Here is a 7,394-nt window from a genome sequence, read left to right as displayed (position 1 = left end):
CACTCCTAAAATGACATCCTCTGTCCAATTCAACAAATTGCACTATTATAAAATGTCTTCAAAAATTTTTTTAAGGCTTTCTGGTCATTGCTCAACTGCAGATGATTTTCTTTGGGTTCAACCTACTTTAATATGGCTTTTCTTGGCCTGAAAATCTCGGCATTGCCACTGAGGACTCTCCTTCCTTCTGGAAAAGAATGTCAACTGCTTCAGGCTTCCATTCCAAAATTCGAAACCAATCCAATATCATTCTGGAATCGTTTCTAGGCATGTGTGCATGTATATTTATCCATATATATTAAAGTATATATATTCATGTACATATATGTAATATGTACACATATGCAAGTGTATATTTACACTTCTGGTTTTGCCCCTTTTTTCTTCATACTAGAAAAAATGCAATACAGGTAAAGAAACTAAAACATGAACTGGTTTAAGGCTCCAGATTTCACAACTCAGTGAATGGAAGGAATTTCGTAATGACCGAAAGAGGAGTATCCCCACGGTGTCCCACCTCTAAGCTTGCGGGGGAGACACCCTTTGGAAGTGAGTGTTATTATACAATTGTAGTTAATGAGACCATTTGGAGTTATCTTGACCCAAATCCTCATGTGGCAGACAGGAAACATCTGCGAGGGGAGAAGCTTATCCTGACAGCCAAATCCCTACAGGGCTTATCAGTTTTATGGGAACAATCGTCGACAAACACCCGTTCCATTTTGTGCCCCAATCGGATACCCTGCTGTGGGGCAGCCGTTCTCAACTTTTCTGGCACTCTGGAGTCACCTGCAGAGATTCTAAAGGCATTCCTGTTGGCGTGCTGCCTGCAAGGAGTCTTCCCGGAGTGGGATGGGTGGGGCTGGGCACTGGACGCTTGAATAGTGATTCTGAAAATCAGCCCAGTTTGGGAACAACTGTGATGGAGTCATTGACCTAGCAGCTCCTGATATTTAGGGGCTGAGACTACCAAGGTGGCCTGTGTTCCATCTCCCTCTCTTTTTCCAGAGTGGAAGGTCCTGGAAGCAGGACAGGGATATGTGGAGCTGCCTGGACACCAAGGGTCTGGGCGTCCCTGCTGCTGTGGCCGTGTGGATGCCGCCGCACACCTGGCCTGGAGCCCCACGTGGACTGTTGTAATGGGGAAAGATAAGCTTCTTGGAATAAAAAGAAGGCAGCCTGCCTTTTCTAGATTCTTGTGCCAAAGCAAGAGGTCTCAGAACCACAGGGTGGGGGGAAGCTGGTTTGTGGACACAAAAAAGCCAAAGGACAAGAGGGCTCTGTGTTAGCAGATTCATTTATAAGGAAAATATCAGAAGCAAAAGGCACACATGGGAATATTGTTATTGGAAAGAGTATTTTGCTAAAGAATTTTTATAAATGGAAACTGCTTCAAGTTCAAGCCATATTTAAAAACACAACCACATGGGTGGCAGGAAGGAGGGTAACAGCTGTGTTCAAATATTTTTCTGAAGGGATGAACACCCGACCTCTTTCAGCTGTCCCTCCAGCAGGCCTGAAGTGGCTCTGTGGGTCTTGCTTGTGCTTGGACTGGCCCCCTCACCCCCTCTGAGGCCTCTGTGACCTGGTGAGGATGATAAAACATGGTGGTTGGTAAAAAAGATGTCCATTTTTTTTCACCTGGGGTGATTCAAGAACAGTTCATTTTGGAGGTGCCTGGGTGGCTCAGTTGGTTAAGTGTCCGACTCTTGGTTTCAGCTCAGGTCATGAATGATCTCATGGTTCGTGAGTTCAAGCCCCACGTTGGGCTCCACACTGACAACGCGGAGCCTGCTTGGGATTCTCTGTCTCCATTTCACTCTGTCCCTCCCCTCCTTGCTCTTTCTCTCTCAAAATAAATAAACATAAAAAAAGAAAGAATGGCTCATTTTGGTACTAGAGGGGAGAAATGGACTGAAACTATGTACAAGTTAGTGGAAAAGTCAAGGAGTCAGATTGCCTATGAAATTCACACCCAAGGAAGATCAAAGTCTGCTCAGGAATGTTTTTTTTCTCTCTCTTCTTTTGACCCATGGTAGAATGGACTGGGTTAATTTTGGGTGTTTCCGGGTGGCTTTTGAGGATGGGGGTTGAGGGGATTTGGGGAACTTGAAGCAAATAACTGTTTGTGAATAGAGCAAAAGTGAAGGTTTGCTGTGGCGTGCAGCCCAAAGCATAGTGTAGGCCTTCCTTGGTGGTATTTTTGGAAATTGCTCTGATTTGATACAACCTTTTTTGGCCTACTGGAACTTTGCTTATCTAGAAAAATACATTTCTGTGTGAAACAAGGTATACGGCCCACCGTTAGACATGAGCTTCATGAGGGCAGGCGTTCTGGGCGGCTGCTCCCATGCAGTGTGCTCTGTGCCCAGACCAGTGCCTGGCACCAGGGGCAGGTACTCCAAATATACTTGTTGAACAAATGAAAGAGTAAGTGCCTGCCCTATGAACTCCCAGGAAGCATTTCTGAAGTAGACAGAAGACTCTTAATACCCATTTTCTCCAAAATTAATAATTTCAGTTCCCAGGAAACAAAAATTTTTCTGACCTTCTATGTACTGTCTTATAGCATATAAATGTAATTAATGTGAATAAAATCTGTTCCATCCTATTTATAATAATTAACATTTTGTGAGCACATACTGCAGAATCAGGCATTGTTGAAGGAGCTTTGCATATATTAACCCATTTTCATCCTATACGACTGTATAGACGAAACAGCTCTTCTCATTTCACAGATGAGGCAATGGAGGCACAGAGGATTTAGTACCTTACTTAGGGATAGTCTGCTAATGAGTGGCAGAATTGGGACTCCAGCCCAGGCAGTCTAACTCTGGACTTTGTTCTCCTGACCACTGCCCGGCCCTGTATCCAGGGCTCATCAAGGGGACCCCTCATGGGTTTGTCTGCCCACATCCCACTCCTTCCTTCTGGACCAGCCATATCTGCCACCCTAAGGAGAAAGCTGTCTGCAACCAAAGAGTGAGCAGAAGGAAGCCAGATGCTCAGAGAAACAGGCAGGAGAGACCAAGAGTACTGGAGCATCGAACCTCTGCTTCCCAATGTCCTGGAGACCCGCCATGTTCCTGCCATGGGATCCATGATCTCTGCAATGTTTCCCCTTTTGGCCAAAGCTAGTTTAAATGGGGTTTCTGTCACTAATGACCTAAAGTGTTCGAACTGGCAGAGGCAGAAGCTCAACTCTGAGCTCTACACCCAAGATTTCAGAGCCCTTTGCCTTTTTGTAAAGAAACAGGCCTTTGTCTAGAGAGGGATGTGAGCCCCTCTCACATGGCCTTCCCCACAAGGTGGGACTGTTCAGGAGTTGCTACCCCAGATGCTTTCAAAGATGCTGCAGCACTTTGTCTTGTGATCTCTTGTGAAGGGACTTTAAGATTCCTTTCAACAAGAGGGGGAGTCTGTTTCTCTCCCTCTTAAATTTGGGCCTGACACATGACTTGCTTTGACCAATTGACAGTTATCAGAGGTAGGTTATGTGACCTTCAAGACTAGGCCTTAAAAGTCCTTGCAGCTTTTGCTCTTGCTCTCTTGGGGCCCTGCCCTGAGGCCCCCATATAAGGAAGGCACCAGCCCCTGAAGGATCAGGGGCCTCGTGGAAGAAAACTGAAATGTCCCAGCTCAGAGACAGTGGCGTCTGCCAGCAAGTGCGAGTTGAGCGTGAGTCCCTGTTGGACCTTCCGGCCCAGCTAACCCTCCAGCTGAATGCAGCCACGAGAGTGAGCTCAGGTGAGCCAGCAGAGAAACCAACTTTCAGAATCAAAAGAAATAACAAGTCATGTCATTTTAAGCCACTAAATCTTGGATTGGTTTCTTTCACAGCAACAGATAAGTGATACAGCCAGGTTCCATGTTGTAATTTTTCAAGTTCTTTAGCTAATATTCCTAATGGGAACAAATACAGGTGGCAGGGAGCAGGAAGCTTCCAAATGGCCTCTCCCTAGGTGCCTGGGTTTTGTTATTTGGTGAAGAGGTATGGGGATAGAAGGCATGACAGGAAAGGAATAATAACTTACAAAGCAGAGAGGCAATCGTTTTTTGGGTTTGTTTTTTTTTCTACGTTCAATTCCAGGAATTTTATTTTTTTATTTTTTTATATTTGTTAATATGAAATTTATTGTCAAATTTGTTTCCATATAACACCCAGTGCTCATCCCAACAGGTGTCCTCCTCAATGCCCATCACCCACTCTCCCCTCCCTCCCACGCCCCCATTAACCGTCAGATTTTTCTCAGTTTTTAAGAGTCCCTTTTGGTTTGGCTCCCTGCCTCTCTAACTTGTTTTTTTTCCCTTCCCCTCCCCCATGGTCTTCTGTTAAGTTTCTCAGGATCCACATAAGAGTGAAAACATATGGTATCTGTCTTTCTCTGTATGACTTATTTCATTTAGCATAACACTCTCCAGTTCCATCCACATTGGTACAAAAGGCCATGTTTCATTCTTTCTCATTGCCAAGTAGTATTCCATTGTATATATAAACCACAATTTCTTTATCCATTCATCAGTTGATGGACATGTAGGCTCTTTGCATAATTTGGCTATTGTTGAAAGTGCTGCTATAAACATTGGGGTACCTGTGCCCGTATGCATTAGTACTCCTGTATCCTTTGGATAAATACTAGCAGTGCTATTGCTGGGTCATAGGGTAGATCTATTTTGAATTTTTTGAGGAACCTCCACACTGTTTTCCAGAGTGGCTGTGCCAGTTTGCATTCCCACCAACAGTGCAAGAGGGTTCCCGTTTCTCCACATCCTCTCCAGCATCTATAGTCTCCTGATTTGTTCATTTTAGCCACTCTGACCAGTGTGAGGTGGTATCTCAGTGTAGCTTTGATTTATATTTTCCTGATGTTGAATGACGTTGAGCATCATTTCATGTGTCTGTTGGCCATCTGGAAGTCTTCTTTTTGAGTTTATCTTTGTGAATGGTGTAAGAAAGTGGTCTCGTTTCATTCTTCTGCATGTTGCTGTCCAGTTCTCCCAGCACCATTTGTTAAGGAGACTGTCTTTTTTCCACTGGATATTCTTTCCTGATTTGTCAAAGATTAGTTGGCCATACATTAGTGGGTACAGTTCTGGAGTCTCTATTCTATTCCATTGGTCTATGTGTCTGTTTTTGTGCCAATACCATGCTGTCTTGATGATTACAGCTTTGTAGTAGAGGCTAAAGTCTGGGATTTTGATGCCTCCTGCTCTGGTCTTCTTCTTCAATATTACTTTGGCTATCCGGAGTCTTTTGTGGTTCCATACAAATTTTAGGATTGCTTGTTCTAGCTTCAAGAAGAATGCTGGTGCAATTTTGACTGAGATTGCATTGAATGTGTAGATTACTTTGGTAGTATTGACATTTTAACAACACTTATTCTTCCAATCCATGAGCATGGGATGTTTTTCCATTTCTTTGTATCTTCTTCAATTTCCTTATAGGCTTCCTATAGTTTTCAGCATACAGATATTTTACATCTTTGGTTAGGTTTATTCCCAGGTATTTATGATTCTTGGTGCAGTTGTGAATGGGATCAGTTTCTTTATTTGCCTTTCTGTTGCTTCATTATTAGTGTATAAGAATGCAACTGATTTCTGTACATTAATTTTGTATCCTGCGACTACTGAATTCTTGTATCAGTTCTAGCAGACTTTTGGTAGAGTCTTTCAGGTTTTCCATGTATAGTATCATGCCATCTGCAAAAAGTGAAAGCTTGACTTCATCTGAGAAGCAATAGTTTGACTGTACAGGTATTTACTTTGTGGCCTAAAAAATGCCTTGGCACATGAGACACCTGGCTGACTCACTTGGTTAAGCATCCAACTCTTGATCTCAGCTCACGTCATGATCTTATGGTTTGTGAGTTTGAGCCCTGCATCAGGCTGACAACACAGAGCCTGCTTGGGATTCTCTCTCTCCCTCTTTCTCTGCCCATCCCTCCTGCTTGCACTCTCTCTCCCACAAAGTAAATAAACTAAAAAAAAAAAAAAAAAAAAAAAAAAGGTAACAAAGGGTTCTTGTTCTCTGGCATTAAGTCTGAACTAAATGTCAGATGCCTTACCAGGTGCATAAGGAGAAACAGTACCTGCCTGGGAGAATGGGTATGTTAGCTGTGCAGTGTGAATCTATGTGGATAAAGCCCTGGGTGTCATTCAAGTGCTGGTCTGATGAAGTGCCCTTGCTAGAAAAGAATGTTCTGGGTGAGCCCTGAAAATATTTGCACTTAGAGTCCCAGGATCACATGGCCATGCATCCACTCTATCAGACCCTGTAATACTTGTGCTTCAGGAGAACCTGATACAGAACTAAGGTGGTCAAAACTTGGGATATGTTAAGCTTCCAAATCTGGAGTTCTTGACTCAGCCAGAATACTTATAAATTTAATGTGTTTTATACATCTCTTCTGATTGTACCAGTTCGTTCAGGAAAAGGCTTTCCAATGCTTTGCTGTTTTTCCTCCTGGTTTGCTAGAATGCCATGGAATATAGAGCCACGGAGCCTTGAGATATAAGGGAGGAAAGGTCCTTGTTTTCTGTGAGGTTGGGGGTGTCTCCAATGGCTAGAGACAGACCTGAGGGGTGTGGAGTTGGATGTTGGCTCCTAGGGAATCTCTGTGTGCTCAGGGCCGAGAAAAATGCCTTACTTAATTGTGATCAAATTCTCACGGCCACATAAACTGGTGTCCAGCCAGATCTCTTGGGTTTTCTGGGATCTCACTAAAAGGAACGTAGGCCACAGGTGTGATTCAAGTGTCTGAAGGACTCAGGAGAAGGAGATTGCACGGAAATCTCTGGGAACGAGACTGTAGATAAATCTATAAGGGGACAGTTTCCTTGCATGGGGAAGGTATTCAGCATGTTGCAGGCTGCATGTTGGGTGTGGTGTGGGGAACGATTGGGGTCCAGGCAGGAATGTTCCCCCTCTGTCCCTAATGACACCAAAGCCTCTTTTTAAAAAAAGAATTTTTTTTAACATTTACTTATTTTTGAGAGACAGAGAGAGACAGAGAATGAGCAGGGGAGGGACAGAGAGAGAGGGAGACACAGAATCTGAAGCAGGCTCCAGGCTCTGAGCTGGAGCTGTCAGTACAGAGCCCGAAGGGGGGCTAGAACCCATGAACTGTGAGATCATGATGTGAGCCGAAGTCAGTTGCTTAACTGACTGAGCCACCCAGACGCCCCTTCTTTTTTTTAAATTTTTTTTTTAACATTTATTTATTTTTGAGAGACAGAGCATGAGCAGGGGAGGGACAGAGAGAGAGGGAGACACAGAATCTGAAGACACCAAGGCCTCTTTGCCTGGAATCTCTGCCCTACGGGGATAAAACTATAGCTTCAGGGACAAAGAAACAGTGCTGCGGGAGGGATGTTTTCATGCCTGCTGGGGAGAT

Source organism: Lynx canadensis, chromosome D4 (genome assembly GCF_007474595.2).
Source record: "Lynx canadensis isolate LIC74 chromosome D4, mLynCan4.pri.v2, whole genome shotgun sequence".
Lineage (NCBI taxonomy): Eukaryota > Metazoa > Chordata > Mammalia > Carnivora > Felidae > Lynx > Lynx canadensis.
Note: the sequence above shows the minus strand (reverse complement) of the source record.